This window comes from Gorilla gorilla, chromosome 23 (assembly GCF_029281585.2).
Source record: "Gorilla gorilla gorilla isolate KB3781 chromosome 23, NHGRI_mGorGor1-v2.1_pri, whole genome shotgun sequence".
NCBI lineage: Eukaryota > Metazoa > Chordata > Mammalia > Primates > Hominidae > Gorilla > Gorilla gorilla.
The window spans coordinates 31,056,960-31,077,216 of NC_086018.1; the positions used below are offsets into that span (position 1 = coordinate 31,056,960).

A 20,257-nucleotide genomic window follows, 5' to 3' on the forward strand; every position below is an offset into this window, starting at 1 on the left:
ACGGGTGTCACTAATCCTATCGTATAGATAATGACATCAACACTTAACAGGGTGAGAAAGCATGTCTAAGGCCACCCGGGCAGTATGGTGTGGAGCCAGCATTCAAATTTAGGTCTACTTAACCCTAAAGTCCATGCTCAAAGCTACTATGCCATGATGCCTCCAGGAGGTGTTTTAGCCTGTATATTTTTATATTTATAACATTCTCTTACTTCCTTAAGCTCTTTATTCAAATGTCACTTTTTTTTTTTTTTTTTTTTTGAGATGGAGTCTCACTCTGTCACCCAGGCTGGAGTGCAGTGGCACGATCTTGGCTCACTGCAACCTCCGCCTCCTGGGTTCAAGCGATTCTCCTGCCTCAGCCTCCTGAGTAGCTGTGATTACAGGTGCCTGCCACCACATCCGGCTAATTTTTTGTATTTTTAGTAGAAACGGAGTTTCATCATGTTGGCCAGGCTGGTCTGGAACTCCTGACCTCATGTGACCTCATGTGATCCGCCCGCCTTGACCTCCCAAAATGCTGGGATTACGGGCGTGAGCCACCGCGCCTGGCCTCAAATGTCATCTTTTTAAAGATGGTAGCCCTCCCCTCAACACTCCTCTCTCTTTCCCTGTATTTTCTCTGTCATACCCATTATCTAACATATTATATATTTACTTTTGTAGTGTATTACTTCTGTGCCCTTTCAACTTGTATGTGACCTAAACAAAGACAGGGATTTTTGCTTATTTTTTTCACTGTCATACATCCAGCACCTACCAGAAAGGGTTAGCTCATAGTAGATGGTCAAAAGATATTTGTGAATCAAAAAACCTGAGTGGCTCCATCTCTTGTATTATCACTGGTTTCTTAGATGTCTCTAGATTACACACTTTTTTTTCTTTTTTTTTTTTTTGAGATGGAGTCTCCCGCTCTGTCGCCCAGGCTGGAGTGCAGTGGCGCGATCTCGGCTCACTGCCCGCCACCACACCCAGCTAATTTTTTTTGTATTTTTAATAGAGATTTTTTGTATTTTTTGTATTTTTAATAGAGATTTTTGTATTTTAATAGAGATCCATGTTAGCCAGGATGGTCTCAATCTCCTGACCCCGTGATCCCCCGCCTCAGCCTGATTATACACTTTTTAAGGACAGGGATCCTACCAAATTCACCTCCATCCAGCCCCATAACAGAGAAAATGAGTTTATTCTGAGAGTGTGGACGAATGAAAGGGATGCTTTGATCCTCCCTTAATCTCTCTCAAGCCCTAGCTCAAACATGCATCATGCCTTTCATGGACCACAGCAAAACTATGCATCCACTGCTCTCCATGCATCCAATTAGTTCTCCTTCAAATCCACTTCCATATCACTGACTGTCACATTTTTTTCAAACATAAGTTTAACCACATCATTCCCTACTGAAACACTACAGTTGCTCCTCGATATATGTCTGATATGGTTAGGCTTTGTGTCCCCACCCAAATCTCATCTTGAATTGTAACTCCCATATCCCCCATAATCCCCATGTGTCAAGGGAGAGACCAGGTGGACGTAATTGAATCACGGGGGTGGTTTCCCCCATGCTGTTCTCGTGATAATGAGTGAGTCTGACAAGGTCTCATGGTTTTATAAGCGTCTGTCATTTCCCCTGCTTGCACTTCTCCTTCCTGCTGCCTTGTGAAGAAGGTGCTTTGCTTGCCCTTCCACCGTGATTGTAAATTTCCTGAGGCCTCCCCAGCCATGCTGAACTGTGAGTCAATTAAACCTCTTTCCTTTATAAATTACCCAGTCTTGGGTATTTTTTTTTTTTTTTTTTTTGAGGCAGAGTCTTGCTCTGTTGCCAGGCTGGAGTGCAGTGGCACGATCTTGGCTCACTGCAACCTCCAACTCCCTGGTTCAAGTGATTCTCCTGCCTCAGCCTCCCGAGTAGCTGGGATTACAGGCATGCGCCACCATCCCCAGCTAATTTTCTTTTGTATTTTTAGTAGAGATGGGTTTTCACCATGTTGGCCAGGATGGTCTCGATCTCCTGACCTCATGATCTGCCTGCCTCGGCCTCCCAAAGGGCTGGGATTACAGGCGTGAGTCACTGGGCCCCACCTGGGTACTCCTTTATTAGCAGCATGATAGTGGACTAATACAATGTCCAAAGCTCCCATGTAGCACTAGGAACTCTTTCTTTTTTTTTTTTTTTTGAGACGGAGTCTTGCTCTGTTGCCAGGCTGGAGTGCAGTGGCGCAATCTCGGCTCACTGCAAGCTCCACCTCCCGGGTTCACGCCATTCTGCTGCCTCAGCCTCCAGAGCAGCTGGGACTACAGGTGCCCGCCACCACACCCAGCTAATATTTTTTTGTATTTTTAGTAGAGATGGGGTTTCACCGTGTTAGCCAGGATGAGTCTCGATCTCCTCACCTTGTGATCCGCCCGTCTCGGCCTCCCAAAGTGCTGGAATTACAGGCATGAGCCACCATGCCCGGCCTGCACTAGAAACTCTTTCTAACCTGTGCCAGCTTCATCTCCCACTAGGGCATCCTTGCACAGTAGCTCACTGACACTTATCCTCTTACCCGCCATGCATGTCATGCCTCTGCACATGCTGTGTCTGCTTCCTGGAATGCCATCCTTTTTCATTCACTCCAAAATCCCTCCCCACCCCATTGGATTAATGAGCTCCATGCATCTTTCAAAACCCAGCTCAGATATTAGCTTGCTCAGGAAGCCTCCCAGGTATTCCCTCTCTCCCCCTGCCAAAGGAAAGTTCAAACCTCTCTCCCAGATCATGCTGTACTCCTGCATTACCTGGAGGACTGCTGTGCAGCAAACTAAACCACTCAGCTGCTAAGGACCGAATGTGTGTGTCCCCCAAATTCATATGTTAAAACCGCAATCCCTAACGTGATGGTATTTAGAGATGAGGCCTTTGGAAGCTGATTAGGTCACAAGGATAGAGCCCTCATGATGGGGTTAATGCATTTACAAGAAAAGACACAGAGCTCGTTTCCTCTCTCATCTGCAAACCAGGAAAAAGGGCCCTCAAGCAGAACCTGACCAGTCTGGTACCCTGATCTCAGACTTCCCAGCCTCCCGAACTGTCTGTTGTTTAAGCTACCCAGTCTGTGGTAGTTTATTATAACAGCCCAAACTGACTAAGAGCCAACACAGTTGAGAACTTGGAAATAAAAGTGTGGGGGTCAGGGGCAGGAAAGGCCTCCAGACCCACCTGTCTACAGCACCTCTCTCTAAACCTTACAAAAAGAAGCAAAGCCCTTTAGTCAGATGATTCTTCCTTAGTAAACAATACACGTATATTTCATCATTTGTTTTCCCAGACTTTAGCCAAACGGACGTGGTAAATCAGAAAGAATCTTGCTGGAAGAAAGTACACTGGCTGCTTGAAGAGAAAGTAGAGAGAAAGATTTTGAAGAGCTCTAAAAACATAGTAATCCAGGGCTCTTTCTCGTAACAGCAAACAGTCTCACATAGAACAACCACTCTAAAGGGCAGTTGACACTGGGTCCCACCTGCTCCTGTCCCCAGCATGCTGCTGCACCCTACTTTATTAAAGAGGCAGCCAGGAGTGGAAGGAGAAATCCGACGATCCTGGAGCCCCCGTCACCCAATCCAAGGCAGCCAGTCATCCTATGTAACAGAAGAGTCAGGTTAGGAATCTTGAGTAGGAGTCAGGTTAGAACTGAGCAGCTCTCCCACCCCTAAACTGTGCCGTGATTAGCTAAAGTAGTGCTCCATGAAGCCCTGGCCAAAGGATCCCTGAGCTGCAGGTGGAAGCCCTGGGGATGTTCCGGAGCTTCTGCCTCCCTGCTCCCATGATATTCTCACACTTCCTACTGCTCTTTCAAGTCTCACAGGCCATATACCTTTTTGTTATTAACCAGACAAGAAGGAAGAAAAATAGAAAGTTTCAACCCAAGGACTAACATCAAAAAGAAAAATCTTTAGAACATAAAAGTGTATTATTGAAATAGTCCTTACTGGGACTAACTCTAAGAATAACACATAAGCCAGTGACTGGTCTATAGTAAGTACCTTATGTATGTTGTTGCTGCTGCTACTGCTTCTCCTCCTTCTCATACTCTAAAGATGCCCCTACAAGGTTAGTGCGGCATACTGTTTAAAAGCACAAGCAAGAGCTGGGCGCAGTGGCTCACGCCTGTAATCCCAGCAGTTTGGGAGGCCGAGGTGGGCGGATCGCCTGAGGTCAGTAGTTCGAGACCAGCCTGGCCAACATGACGAAACCCCATCTCTACTAAAAATACAAAAATTAGCTGGGTGTGGTCACAGGCACCTGTAATCCCAGCTACTGAGGAGGCTGAGGCAGGAGAATGGCTTGAACCCAGGAGATGGAGGTTGGAGTGAGCGAGATCACGCCATTGCGCTCCAGCTTGGGCAACAAGAGTGAAACTCCATCTCAAAAAATAATAATAATACAATAAATAAAAGCACAAGCCATGAAGTCAAAACTACCTGGGTTAATATCCCAGCAATTCTGTTTCTTAGCTCTCTGACACTGGGCCAGTCATTCATCCTTCTGTGTCTTTGTTTGCTCATCGTAAAACAGGGATAATAATTCTAACTCATCCATAAGCTTGTGGTGAGAATTAAGTGAATTAAGCCACGTAAAGTGCATTGAACTGGGTCAGGCGCAGTGGCTCACGCCTGTAATCCCAGCACTTTGGGAGGCTGAGGCAGGCAGATCATGAGGTCAAGAGATCGAGACCATCCTGGCCAACATGGTGAAACACTGTTTCTACTAAAAATAGAAAAATTAGCTGGGCGTGGTGGTGTGTGCCTGTAGTCCCAGCTACTTGGGTGGCTGAGGCAGGAGAATCGCTTCAACCTCGGGGGCAGAGGTTGCAGTGAGCCAAGATTGTGCCACTGCACACCATCCTGATGACAGAGTGAGACTCTGTCTCAAAAAAAAAAAAAAAAAAAAGTGCATTGAACTATGCTTTGCACACAGTGAGGGTGCAACAACCTAGCAGTTAGGCCACAGGAAGATGTGGCTGCAGCATGCTCGGAAAGTGGGCAGGATGATGTACAAAAAGAAGATGTGGAGTCTGTGAGCTTCAACGCAGGCCCAAAGCGGTACTAGGTACAGTGCGTTCTTCCACCAACCTTCTGCCAACACACCACCTCCAGCCAGCTGGTTCACCGTAGCAGTAGCTTTCCTCAAACATGCCTAGTCACGTGAGACTTTGAAGGCACAACAGACATTCTGTCCACGTGGCTCTTGGACTGCCTGGTGTATTTCACCATGGCAGGCCCCCTGTTAATAACTGAGGAGCTGATGATTTGCTTCAATCACTTTAGACTCATTGAGCACAGGAGGTCAAGTGACTCCCATCCCATCCCTAAACAGACACGTGCTCTTTGATCAATCATCATCACCCTCACCCAACATAAGCTTATTCTAGTGTCTAGCCATTCTCTAACCTTATTCCAGACCTTCGCTTCTGCTTGTGCCTCTGCCTGGTTATCATTTCTCCAACTTTCTCCAAGTCGGAATTCTTACTAAACGCTGAAATCCCATTTCAAACATCACCTTTTCTGTGAACTCTCCCCAGCTCCCCCTAGGGTTTCTCATAGTGGTTTCAACCAATCACCTACACAGAATTATTTCTGGTGCTTGCTAACTACAGGTCTCCTACTTGAGGGATCAGGGCCTAGCCACCTGCATTTTTAACAACCTTCTCAGATGATCCTTTTTTTTTTTTTTTTTTTGAGATGGAGTTTCGCTCTTGTTGCCCAGGCTGGAGTGCAATGGCACGATCTCGGCTCACCACAACCTCTGCCTCCCGGGTTCAAGCGACTCTCCTGCCTCTGCCTCCCGAGTAGCTGGAATCACAGGCATGTGCCACCACACCCGGCTAATTTTTGTACTTTTAGTAGAGACAGGGTTTCTCCATGTTGGTCAGGCTGGTCTCGAACTCCCATCCTCAGGTGATCTGCCCGCCTTGGCCTCCCAAAGTGCTGGGATTACAGGCATGAGCCATCACGCCCAGCCCCAGATGATTCTTAAATACATTACAGTTTGAGAGCAGCTGTCCAGACAGCTAGCCTTGCAAACCTGACACTTAGTAATTTGGCCCTCACCTCTGCTCCCCTGATACTTTGCACATGACCTCTGATAGCACACCTGGCTGTGTTCCAGGTGAACTGCTTAGAGTAAATCTCTCTCCAGACTGGGAGCCACTTGAGGATAGAAACCTTGCCTGATGTATATTTAAATTCTCAACATCTCCAGGTATGTTACTACTCTCACTGTCTCTTTTCCCTCTTTTCCACATCTCATTCATCAACCAGGTGGCTCTACTTTCTTTTTTTTTTTTTTGAGATGGAGTCTCGCTCTGTCGCCCAGGCTGGAGTGCAGTGGCATGATCTCAGCTCACTGCAAGCTCCGCCTCCCAGGTTCATGCCATTCTCCTGCCTCAGCCTCTCCTGGGACTACAGGCGCCCGCCACTACGCCCAGCTAATTTGTTTGTATTTTTAGTAGAGACGGAGTTTCGCCGTGTTAGCCAGGATGGTCTCGATCTCCTGACCTCGTGATCCGCACACCTCGGCCTCCCAAAGTGCTGGGCCTACTTTCAAAAAAAAAAATTTTTTTAACCACTTCTCATTTCTTTCACCCCAAGGACCTTAGTCTAGCCCATCGTCATCTCTCCCCCATGAACTACCACAATTACTCACTCACTGATCCTATAGCTCCCACCTTTCCCCCACTATGGCTCTCTTAACACACAGCATTCAGAATGATTCTCTAAAAACATGTCAAATATTTGCAAGTCACATATCCAAGAAAGTACTGGTATATAAAGAATGCCAAAAGCTCAACAATAAAAAAAGCAATTAAAAAAAAAACAAAAAACACGTAATAGACCTGAACAGACACTTCGCCAAAGAGAATATAGGAATGGTAAATATACACTTGAAAAGATATTCAACGTAATTAGCAAATTAGGGAAATGCAAATTAAACCATTGAGATACCACTAAACTATAAAGATGGCTAAAATAGAAAATACCAACCACGCCAACTACTGATTCCAATGCAGAGCAACTGGAACTTTCATACGTTGTTGATGGAAATGCAAAATGTCATGGCCACTCTAGAAATTAGTTTGGAAGTTTCTTATAAAGTTAAATGTAAACTTAGCACATGTCCCAGCAATCCAACTCTTGGGTATTTACCATAGAGAAGCAAAAACTCACATCCACACAAAAACCTAAATATAAATGTTTATAGCAGCTTTATTCATAATCCTTAAAAACTAGAAACAACCTGGCTGTGTGCAGTGGCTCACACCTGTAATCTCAGCACTTTGGGAGGCCGAGGCAGGCGGATCACAAGGTCAGGAGTTCGAGACCAGCCTGGCCAACATGATAAAACCTCGTCTCTACCCAAAATACAAAAAATTAGCTGGGCGAGGTGGAATCCCAGCACTTTGGGAGGCCGAGGCAGGTGGATCACGAGGTCAGGAGCTCGAGACCAGCCTGGCCAACATGGTAAAACCCTGTCTCTACTAAAAATACAAACAAATTAGCTGGGTGTGGTGGCAGGCACCTGTAATCCCAGCTACTCGGGAGGCTGAGGCAGGAGACTAGCTTGAAGCTGGGAGGCGGAAGTTGCAGTGAGGTGAGACCACACCACTGCACTCCAGCCTGGGCAACAGAGCAAGTCTCTGTTTAAAAAAAAAAAAAAAAAAAAAAATCCAAACTCCTTTCCACAGCCCATGAGTTCCCACCAGGCCTGGCTTTGGGAACCTCTCTAAAGACATCTTCTCCAACTCTCCCTTCCCCCACCTCTTACCTGTCCTGAGGTCCATCTGCTGTTCTCTCTGCCAGGTACTCTTTTCTACAGGTATTTCCAAAAACTCACTCCCAAACATCACGGCTCTACTGAAATATTTACTCCTTACACAGGTCTTCTTTAACTGACTTTTCTATAATAGTATCTATAATAGTATTTCCCTCATACTGTTTCGTTTTTCTTCATGGCACTCATTACTAAGTGGCATCATATAATATATTTGTTTTGTGGTTATTTTCTACCTTTCCTCTGAGAATATAAGATGCATGAGGGTAACCTTATCTGTACTAGTCACCAATACATCCCCAGCACTTAGAATCTGCCTATCACAGGATTAAAACTCCATAATATTTGTTGAATGAATGAATGAGCACACCCAAGAGACGAACACTCAATAATGAAATTCCCAATGCTTTCAACGTGGAGCCATACTTTGACTCAAAAATTTCTTTGTATCACCCCTCAAATCACCTGCCTACGTGGCCCCTGAGTAAAGCAGTCCTAGCCCCGAACAGTTAATTCAGCTGATGGTGCTTTCAAAAAATGTGTTAATTTCGACATCTCCCTTCTAAGTGCAGCTTTCTGGTGCTTGGTTAGAAAACAGGCAGGAGGTGCCAGGCTATAAGGACAGCATTCTTAGAGTAATGCCATGTGGGGTTTCCTGAGGGCTTGCAGAAAGCTATCCAGAAGTGCCACTAATGTGAACAAAGAAGTTTGAGGTAAGATTGAAGAAAGAAAAAAAATAATAATAAAAACACCTCTCTATAACACCTTTCCAAGGAGAATGAATACATGAGCATTTACAGAACACCTGCTCTACAGGTTCCTGGCACTCTGAAGGTTCTCTCTTAATCCTCTTATCCTTCAAGGTTAGACCTATTAGTCCCATTTTCACGTGCAAAAAAAAAAAAAAAAAGAACCAACACAGAGAGGTTAGGTAACATGACTGATGTCACACAGTGATGTCTGGCATTTTGAACTCAGGTCTGTGTTGCCTTCAACTCCATTCTTTTTCCACTTTGGACTTTAGAAGCAATATTCAGGGGCATGAGAATGAATACTGTCCGGAGGAGGCAGGCAGAACATGCCAACCTCAAGTAGAAAACACCGACCAACACCTGGACACTAGTGGCCAGTTTCTTCTCTAAAATGTTTCAAAGACCAGCATGGACCAGTCTGCTGAAGCAATATGCTGATTACCTTCCAGCAAATATTATTGAACACCTACCATACAGCAACATTTCCTGGGCTGGAGGTTTCCACATATATTATCTCATTTAATTTTCATTATTGTTAAAAAAAAACTATTAACGTGATATAGTTTGGATGTTTGCCTTCTCCAAATAGCATGAGGGTATGGCAACACTGCATCTTATTCATTCTTTAGGTTCTAAACCCATAGTATGGTGTGAAAATCATGTGTAGCTAAAAATACCCTCAAAAATATTTTTGAAATGTGATCCCCAGTACTGAAGGTGGGGCCTGCTGGGAGGTGTTTTGGTGATGGGGGTGGATCCCTCATGAATGGCTTGGTGTCCTCCCCTTGGTGATGAGTGAGTTCTTGCCCTATTAGTTCACACAAGAGTTGGTTGTTAATAGGAGCCTGGCACGTACTCCTCTCTCTGTTGCTCTCTCTCTCACCATGTGATATGCCTGTTACCCCTTCGCCTTCTGCCATGAGTTAAAGCTTCCTGAGGCCTCACCAGAAGCTGAGCAGATGCTGGTGCCATGCTTGTACAGCCTGCAGAACCTTGAGCCAAATAAACCTCTTTTCTTTATAAATTACCCAGTCTCAGGTATTCCTTAATGGCAATGCAAAATGGACTGAAACAACATGTATGAAGGTATTAGAGGCTGTTTATCCAAACTGAATGACAGAAACCTTGCAAGCAAATACATACTCCTAAGAATTCCCTCTCCTTCACCCCATGCCCTAGAGATTTGACAGTTGCCTTAAAAACAGAGCAGCATGAAGATGCAGACAACTTCTTTTTTGATCTTCTTTTTCTACTTCTTTTGCTGTAGGCCAGAGTTTTGCACACTGGATAGGACAGGGAATTACTATTCAGGGTTTCATACACAAAAACCATGTATAATGCAACTTTCTGGCCATTAAAATATTTTTAGGGTATTTTTGGCTACACATGATTTTCACACCATACAATGGGTTTAGAGCCTAAAAAATGAGTAAGACACAGTGTTGCTGTACCCTTAGCTTCCTCTGATTTACTCCCGCTTGATAGATAATCAAGAAATGTTAGCTCTAGAAAGGAAGTTACAGATTGCCAAGTTCCACTCCTTGCAGGGTTTCAATGATGACAGCGCCTTGGAAGGTGGGCTCCCCCTGCTGGACAGCTCCACTACCAGCACGTTCTTCCTCTGTCTGCTATCGGCTTTTCTCCAAATTCCACTGCTGCAGCTAGCTTTGCCCTCCAGCCCTGCAGAATAATTATAACTCCTCTTTCCTATGATAATAATTTGAATTTCTGAAGCCTGTTATTTGGGTGAGACTTTCTTAATGCTATAGTGATCATGAAAAGGGTCAAGTATCTGCACTGTGCTTTTTAATAACCACCGGATGGTTTTTATTCTGGGTGCTCATCCAAGCTATTGATACCCGCCTCCCCATTAGGCAGCTCCACCAATTAATTAAATTCAATATTTTGGGAGCTATGCTCTGGAAGCATGCCTCTTAGTCGGGAAGACAAAGAACAAAAACCACACGGCATGTGGCAACTACTCTTACAGTGGCACAGATTCGGTGCCAGCCGCACGCAGGAGGAAAGGGTCAGGGTCTCGGCCCATCCATTGGGAAGGACTGCTAACCTGTGAGCTAGAAGACCCCAGGAAACACAGCCTGAGCCTGCTCAAGGAAAGTGACCAGGTCTCATACTCAGCTTGCCTGTTGCCCTCTGTGTCTCAGACACCAGCCACAAAGCCAAGCAGAGGAGGTTTTCCATAAGCCTACTCCAATCTTTTGGCACTGGAAAGGGGCCTGCAGGTGAGAATAACTAAACGCAACTCACTCACCCCATGTGTCTCAAATGAATGAGTGTTGTTGTTTTATTTTTTCTTAAAAAAAAAAGTTATAAAAATACAACTCCAAACACCTAAGACAGGGAGTCTTTGTGTCCATTTCTTCCCATCTGTCAACTCATCAAGTGACATGAAACAAATCCCCTAACTTTTGTGGATCTCCATTTTCTCAGCTACAAATTGAGGGGCTTGGCCAGGCACAGTGGCTCACGCCTGTAACCCCAGAAGTTTGGGAGTCTGAGGCAGGTGGATCACTTGAGGTCAGGAGTTCAAGACCAGCCTGGCCAACATAGTGAAACCCCATCTCTACTAAAAATACAAAAAATTAGCCAGGCGTGGTGGTGCATGTCTGTAGTCCCAGCTACTCGGGAGGCTGAGACATGAGAATCTCTGAGCCTGGGAGGTGGAGGTTGCAGTGAGCCGAGATCACGCCACTGCACTCCAGCCTGGGTGACAGAGCGAGACTGTTTAAAAAAAAAAACAAAACAAAGCAAAACAAATTGAGGAGCTTGATCCAAAGAACTGTAAGGTCCCTTTCAGAACCAGGGTCCTCCAATCTTTTGTGGTCCCAGACAGTGAGTGGATAAGCTACAGTGACCTGGCTGAGCTAGTTTATCTCAAAACCAGCACATGACTCCTAGTACAGAGAACAGCATGCAAGGAAACAAAGGCAGACAAAAGATTCCTGCTCCAGCCCCACCATTATCCTGCCATGGATCCCTCCCTCAGTACATCTGCCTGCACAGCTCTAAATACCAGCCCTGCCACTGAGCAAGTGGATCATCTTGGACAAGTCACTCAACCTCCTTTAGCCTTGATTTTCACATCTGCAGAGTGGGGTTAATTTTAGCCACTCCCAGCGCAGCTGGGATGGTGAAATAAATTAAAACCCGTATAAAGCACCCAGTACCTAGAGGACATACGCCGTGTATCCCTTTATTCAAACATTCTTTACCCACTGAGCCCACTTCATCAACATATTCAAATTCCAAAGGCTTACAGTAATCTGAAGCCCAGGTGGCCAGACGTAGAAGGCTGCAAAAATCAGCAGGTCCAACTCCTTTCTACCTCTGCGATTTACAAGGGAGAGAACTGAGGCTCAGAAACGTTCGGTGACTTGCTCAAGGACCTACATCAGCAAGCCTGGCCTAGAACACAGGGTGGCAAACACCAAGGACCACACAAGACACAAAGATAACCCTTTGTAGGCCCCATTCTCCAAAACTGAGAACCCATCACTTATAACCCAATTCTGAAAAATTAAAAGTAGAAAAATTTTCTATTTCTGTATATTTTTGGAGGACCGCAAGAGATAGCCAGCATCGCTGTGTGTCTATGAAAGGCAAGGATTTCTTGAATTACTTATGAAATGAAGGTCAGTGGTTCTTGCTAGCAGTTTTCCTCAGCTGCTCTGCTCCCCTCCCCTTCCCCACATCTACTCATTTCAATTTACATCTTGAGGCACACATGCCTACATTGGGACCCTTTCTGGACAAGGTGAGAAGTTTTAGGCAGAGGCAATAATCCATTTCCCATTAAACACAAACAAACAAAAATCACAGTTACGCTATCCATAATACAAAAAGAATTCCTCTCCTCACCCCTAAGAGCCCCAGCCTGGGACACCTAGAAAAGTGCCCAAATACATTAAGGCGCACAAACAACTCAAGGGTCAGGGACCCAAAGGTCCCCCCAAATGACATGATCAAAATCCATGAGACCATTCAAGAGTCTCTGGAGAAACCTCAGCCCAGATTCTACAAGGGCCACTGACTGAGCTGGAGTGCTCTAGAGGGAGCTCAGACAATATAAGGAGGAACCAGATTAGAAGTGGTTTCAGAGATACAGGGATTACCTGACGAGCTCCCCTCCTGCCCAGATTCCCAAAAGAAAGCGTGTATCTTCAGGGAGTATCTGACAGAAAGCTACACCAAGAACATGCTTCCTTGTGGCTCCTGGTGAGCACACTCCCTAGACAGTGTCTGCTAAAACTTGGATTAGGAAGGCCCTAATCCAAGCCTCACATCGTGCACTTTGGCAAACAGACCCAGAGAGGGAGACCACCCTGCCCAAGCTCATATCACAAGCCAGTGGCAGCCACTGGCTTGAGCTTGCACCTGACCTTCAGTCTAGAGCTAGTCCTCCCCGCACCCCATGGCTCCTTCCCACCAGGCCCACTCCCTCTTCCAAAACCTTGGGCTCACCTCCTGGTTCTAAGGATTCTGCCAGGTTGAACAATGCTCAGAAGCAGGTGGCAGTTTAGCAATTCATTCAGAGGGACCTGGGGCTGTGCCCGTCCCCGGTGGCAAGGAGAGACTGCAGTAAGAGACTGCAGTGTGGAACTTTGAAAGGGCTCTCTTCTCTAAAGAATCCTCCTCCTCCTCTTCTTTCTCCTCCTCCTCCTCCTTCTCCTCCTCCGTAGTACTACGGACACATGTGCTCTGTTTGGGAGGAGGAAAGGAGGAGAGTATGGATGTGTAAGGAGAGTGTGGATGTTTGTTGGAAGGAGAAGGGCAACAATCTGCAGGGCCCTGCTGTATACTCACACCTAGCAGGAGAGGAACGAAAGAAAAAAAAAAGAGAGAGAGAGCTCTAACTGCTTCCACAAAATTATTAACCCTTGTGCTCCAGCTCTGCTCCTCAAACAGCTGAAGCAAGAGAAACAATACACTTAACCAATGGAGCACCAGCCAAAGACATTACATCATCGGTCAGCACCGTCATTGGCTAATAATTCCTAGAAGGCAAAATTCTGCTTCTAGGTGCTTAACCCTTTCATGCTCATCAGAGCAAAGAGGATTTGGTCTAAACCAATGGTTCCTGAACTTGCTTTTATCAGAATCATCCAGGATGCTTTCTAAACATACAGATCATCATTTTTCATTTCAACCCATCTAAATCAGAACCTACAAAAAGGGAGCATGGATAGCTGTATTATAAATAGTGTACAGAGTGTGGCAACCACTGATCAACTCAGAAAGTCTTCCTCTTCAAACAAGATAACATTTTTTCTGAGCATTTTTCATGTGTCCAAAACTTTGCTACATCATCTCATTTATTTCCTGCACTGAACAATGGCTCCATATCCCAAGTATAAAAAGTCAGGTTAAGAGAGGCTGCGTTGGCCGGGCGCAGTGGCTCACGCCTGTAATCCCAGCACTTTGGGAGGCCGAGGTGGGTGTATCACCTGAGATCAGGAGTTCGAGACCAGCCTGACCAACATGGTGAAACCCCGTTTCCACTAAAAATACAAAAATTAGCCGGGTGTGGTGGTGGGTGCCTATAATTCCAGCTACTCTGGAGGCTGAGGCAGGAGAATCACTTGAACCCAGGAGGCGGAGGTTGCAGTGAGCCGAGATCACGCCATTGCACTCCAGCCTGGGCACAACAGAGCGAGACTCCGTTTCAAAAAAAAAGAGAGGATAAGTCAGTTGAGCAAGAGATGGAGCCTTGCTTTGAAAGACAGGCTGTTGGGACCCGACCTTGCTACCCTTTTGAAGCTCCCGCTTGAAGTCAAACCAAGCCGTTTATTTACTTATTGCCTCTAGAGTTACAGAAAACACAGACTCTCTTGATGAGTTGGAAAATGCCAGGAACCTGCGAGGAACGGGGAAATGAAGACAATGGTGGATTATTCTCTTTCTTGGGCTCATTCCCTCTGCTTCTGTTGCAAATTCAGCTTAAACATCACTGTCTCTTGGAAGCCTTCCCCAACCACCCGCCAACCCCCAAACCAGGGATAGATGCCCCTGCTCTGTGATCTTAAGGTCTCCTGGAGTTGTGGGCTGCAGTTACTTGTTTACTGGATAAACTCCATGAGATTAGAGCCATGTCTACTTTCTCCACTAACATAAACCTGGACAGTGCCTGCCACGTGTGAATACTCAATCATGACCAAAAGAAGGGAGAGAAAGTGTTTGCCGAAGTTCTAAATGGCATCACACTGAGATGGGAAAGACAAAGGATTGGAAGTCTGGAGACTCACAGGAACAAACTGATTTCGGGCAAGTTCGTTTGGACACGGGAGAGGGGGTTGGTGTCCTTATCTAAAAATGAGGACAATCGCATCTCCTATGAATAGTTATAAAGATCAAATTAAAGAATGATCCAAAGCTCTGATTTTCTCCTCCTCTCTCTCTCACGCTCGAACTCATCCATTTTATTGGCTGACATCTAAGTGCTGACAACTGCCATATTTATATCTCCAGCCCAGACTCCCCTCCTCGACTCCAGACTCACAGCCAATTCCTGTCTCTATGTGGATGTTTTACGGGCATCTCCAAGAGAGTATTTGAATTGTATCCTCTAAGCACAACCTGCTCCTCGCCTAGTCTCTGTTATGTGAATAGTGCTCCCATCCACCCAACTTTTGTTTGTTTGTTTTTTTAATTAGGTGAAATTTACATAACTAAAAGCTAGCCATTTTAAACTAACAATGCGTGGCATTTACTATCCTCATGATGATGTACAAACTGTCGCCTCTATCTAGTTCCAAAACATTTTCATCACCTCAAAAGGAAACCACTTAGCCATTAAGCAGTCAAGCCCCAGTCCCACCTCCCCCTCAGATCAGCACAAACACCAATCTGTTTTCTGTCTCTACGGATTGACCTATTCTGGATGCTTCACATAAAGGGAATCATACACTATGTAACCTTTTGTGTCTGGCTTTTAAAACACGTTTTCACATAGTATTTTTAAGGTTCATCCACATTGCAGCATGTATTAGTACTTCACTCCTTGTTATGGCTGAGTAACATTCTATTGTATGTTATACCACATTTTGTTTATTCAGTCACTTACTGATGGAGCTGCCAGACTTTCAGTAGCCAACCAATCTGAAACCATAAGGCTGGCCACCATCCTTCATCCCCACCCTTTTCCCATATTCCCTGCATTTAAAGTATCAGCAAGTCCTGTCCATTTTGCTTCCTAAATAGAGCTCAAACCCTTTTACTTTTCTCCAACACTATTGCTGTCCTCTAGCCCAGACACCAATATATATCTCACTGAGCTTCCAACTGTGACAAGATCTTTCTTCTCTCTATTCCACTTCTCACCTGGAAGCTGAGATTGACTCCTTTTAAAACATAAACCAGATCATCCATTCATTTAAGCACTATTTACTAAGCACCTTTCTTCAAGGAGTTTTCCTCCCAGAGGCATAACAGATAACACACAAATATACACTATCACATCAGGCTTAAAATCCTTCAATGATTCGTTTGTTGCACTTTAGATAAAAATCTAAGCTCAGCGTGGCCTCCAAGACTCCACTGCCTTCAAACTCATCTCGGGCCACTCCACACAATTTGCCCACTATGCGCTCCAACCACAATAGCCTCCATTCCTCCACCTCGTGGTCTTTGAATAAGCTGTTCTCTCTGCCTCTTGATCTTGGTGTTGCTGGATCTTTCTCATTCCCCAGATCTCAGTGTAAATGTCACTACTTTGGGAGACCTTCCCTGACTACGCTGTTAAGCACATCCACCCTTCATTCATTTCACTCATTTAAGAAATATGTGCTAAACCCGTGGTAGGCTCTTAGGATGAAGCAATGTATGATCCCTTGGAGTCTGCAGTCTAAAGGGGAGGACCAACAATAGGAAAGTAAATAAAATAGATAAATGACTGTTACGAAGGGAGAATAAAAGGGAGGGAGTACAGAAGGCCTTTCCAAGAAGGTTATATTGAAACTAAAGGCAAGGAGTCAATTGGACAAAGAGCCTGTTATTCTCTATCACATCCTGGCTATGCAATGCAATGTTCCATCCCTCAACACTTGCTTTTGATGAATCCAAGTATTTAATGTCTATCTCCTCTAATAGACTGAGCTTTCTCCCTATCACCTAGGACAGCGCCTACTCCTCAAGAGACACTCAATACACATTGATTGATTAATTAGTGGATGAATGAATGATTAATCAATCAATCCACCAATGAAAGCACTTTGGAAAGTGTAACAAATCATAGAGTTGTGAGTGATTGTTATTATTATAATTATTATTTTGTGGCAAAAGAACATCAACTTGGTTGGGTTTTGGAAGAGACTGGGTTTACTATAAAATGAGAATAAAAGTACCTAAGTTGGAGTATTATTGGATAACTAGAAGAGAATGTATATACATAATAGACACTCAAAAAAGGGAAGCAGTAGTCTTTGTGGCTATTATTATTAAAAGCTCCTCACAAAAGCTGACTCAACTCGAATTCCAAAACTCATTTTCAGCTGCAGTCATGAAACTTAAAGGTGAGAGAAATGAATACTTTTAAGATATCTACTACGCACCAGGCACAGTACAAAGCACTGCTTCATTTGTGAGGTAGTGTAGTGGATACCATGGGGAAATGCTCAACCCCCCTCCAAGACCAAGACACTCATGACTTCCCCATGTCCGGCTGCCAGAGTGTTGGTTACCCCAGCTCCCAGGTGAGTCCCTAGTCAGGAACTGTCCTGCTGAAGGGACATCCTAGCTCCCTCCCTAGGACCAGCCTGCACCCACTGACTGATCAACATTAAGCTTCAAAGGCCTCGTCTCTTTGTCTCATGGGAGGGATTGAGACCTCTCTTGCACTGCACCATAGATCAACATCTCCCTCTGCCCAGTTCTGCTTCCCTTATCTGCACAAAAATCTCAGAAGCGCCGAGTCTTTTTCCAGGGAACCCGAACCATGACAGGTGAGTACAATGATTTCCTTTTAAATCAGAAAAAGAAGGTTCATGAAGGTTGCTAATGTCCCCAAAGCCTATGGCTAAAGTGACTTTCTGGTCTGATTTCCCAGCGAGCCCTTGTTCTTTCTACTACACCAATCTACACACAGCCTTGCCTCCAATGGCTGAGACTGGATCTCTGTGAAACAGAAAGGGGAGCCCAGGCAGAGGGGAAGGGCACACAGAGGGCTTGAAGATGAGAAAAGAAGAGCAGAGGCACCCTTCAGAGGCCTGATGACAAGACTGAGGTCACAGGCTCCAGAAACAATATCAAAATGATGTGCAGGCTGCAGAAGCAAGCATTACACGGGCAGCAACTCTTTGCCTGAATCCATGTCCAGAAGCCAGGGAGCACGGCTCCCGGGCAGAGGGGGCTCCTTTAAGCAGGGAAGAGTATTTGCAGCCAAGGACCAGAAAACAACTACAACTTACCAGCTTTCTGATGCTCCGGCCTCCATCCATTGTCCCCAGAGCTGCCAGAGGGACCTGATCACTGATCAGAATTCTTCCACGGCCCTCCTTCATTCCAGGATAAAATTCTAAATATTCTAAGGCTGCACTTTAAGGTCTGTGCAGGTTTTAGCTCCCTGCCATGTCGAGAGCTCATTTCCTACCTACAACAAGACCCGGTCCTACTCCATTATCTGCTGTAGAATTATCTGATGTTCTAGGTCAGGACACGGGACCGTTTCAGTTTCTTTACCTTTACATAAGAAAACCCACCTGGAATTCCTGCTCCCTATCAACTCACAGTCCCAACACACTTTTCGGCCTGGCAAAACCTCCGACTTCCAGTCAATGGTCACCTCCTCTCTGAAGCCTTCCTGGCTTCCTCACCGTCCTCTTCTCCATCTCGAGTCTTCCGCACTACCCTGCACTGCAATTGCTCCTCCTACTGTCCCTCTTAGCCCCAGAAGCTCCCCAAAGACCATTCTTCATGCTGCTAGGGCTTGGCACAGTTCCTGGCACTCAGAAAGAGCCAAGTAAGTGCTGGATAGATACACGAGGTGCTGTATCCAGAGCTATTCTCTGCTTCTAGCTTGGCCAGGAAACCACTCTGAAATTTCATCCTGCCCCCAGGATGACTGGAAATCGGAAATGGCATGACAAACCTGACCTCCCAAACCCAAGGCAACAGGTCATGAGGGGTCTGGGGACCTAAGGCAGGTCCTAGGAGCCGGCGCAGAGCAGAGGTCCGGCCGCCGCGGTTCCTGGTTTCCCGCAAGCTCTTCCCCGGGCCGGGCGCTGGGTGGAGGCAGTCTTAGGATCCACAGTCTTGCGCGCCCCCGGCTCCCGGGCCCGGCAGACGGCCCCCGCACGCCGATCTGTCTGTCCCAGGGACCGGCCCAGGGCGCCGGCAGCGGCAGCCTGGGGAGACACCGTGGTGCGCGGCTCCTTGCCTCCCTCCCTGCCCCTCCGTGCGCCCGCATCCCGCGGACACAGAGCCGGAGCTCCAGGGGACGCAGCCCGACGCGAGAACGCACCAGCAGCCCCCGCTCGAGGTGGGGTCTCCCGGCTGTCAGAAACCCCACAAAGTCTACTTTGCGGCGCTGCGCCGCTTACCGTGCGAGCCGCCAGGAACTCGGCGCCCGGTGGTGCCTCGGCGCGGCGCCCGCCAGTCGATCCGCTCCGGGTCCCGGGAGCTCAGCCTCTGCCCCTCAACGCGCGCGAGCGCCCCCGCCCGGCGGCCCGGCCTCCCCGCGCCGCGGCGCCCCATTGGCTCGGGCAACGAGGCCCCCGGACGGCCCCGCCCACCCGCGCCCACTCCCTCGCCCACGCCTCCCCCTCCGCCCTGCTGGGTTCACCTCTCCAGGCAGGGAAAGTTGCTTCTAGACTCTGAGCTCTCACCGGACTCAGGAGCCCAGTTAGCTAATAATTCTGGGTCCCAGGAGTGTCTAGACGCCCCTCGGGGAGTGCGAAGAGTGCAGTGTCCTTGGAATCCACCTTTGGGAAAGTCAGCTGACCTCCCGGACCTCAGGTGGCACCTCAGAGAAACCAGGGCCCCTTGTCAGGAAATGTCCCAGGCTGTGGGCTAGGCCCTAGGGCCAGGATGCAACAGGGAACAAGACAAAGTCTATCGTTCTCGTGGACTTTGCATGGGGTGGGGGTGGGGGTAGGTTATATACAACAAACGAAAAAAACAAGAGAATGTCAGCTGGGTGCCTGTGGCTCACGCCTGTAGTCCCAGCACTTTGGGAGGCCGAGGCGGGTGAATCACGAGGTCGGGAGTTCAAGACCAGCCTGGCCAAGATGATAAAACCCCGTCTCTACTAAAAATACAAAAATTAGCTGGGCATGGTGGCCCTCACCTGTAGTCCTAGCTACTCGGGAGGCTGAGGCAGAATTGCTTGGACCCAGGAGGTGGAAGTTACAGTAAGCCGAGATAGAGCCACTGCACTCCAGCCTGGGCAACAGAGCTAGACGCCGTCTCCAAAAAAAAAGAAAAGAAAAGAAAGAGAAAGGTGTCTAGGACTGCTATACCTAGGGTGGTCTCCAGGCCACTTGTGATATTGGATACTTGGAGGACAAAAACGATTCCAGGGCTGAAGCAAGAGCATTGCTGACAAAGGGGTCGGCAGATGCGTGGTTCTGAAGCTGGAACTGGCCCTCAGGGTGGTTGAGTGAGGTGAGCAAGGGGAGAGTAGGTTATGGCCAGAGAGGTAAACTAGTGTGGAATCACCATCACCCAGAACCTTGTAGGC

General features: G+C 46.8%; 1 protein-coding gene across 5 annotated transcripts in view; it reads right to left on the minus strand.

Annotated features, from left to right (window-relative positions):
- Positions 1 to 19,231, minus strand: part of SYN3 (synapsin III) — a 553,389-nt gene extending 534,158 nt beyond the window's left edge. For 2 of the 5 annotated variants that reach the window (XM_031005415.3, XM_019018272.4), the window contains exon 1: positions 19,119 to 19,231. The gene's annotated coding sequence lies outside the window, so the exon portion shown is untranslated. Of the gene's footprint in view, positions 1 to 13,047; positions 13,557 to 19,118 lie in introns of those variants that run through there. The other 3 variants (XM_019018273.4, XM_004063365.5, XM_055374322.2) reach the window with 3 other exon arrangements.
- Between the last annotated feature and the right edge of the window lie 1,026 nt (positions 19,232 to 20,257).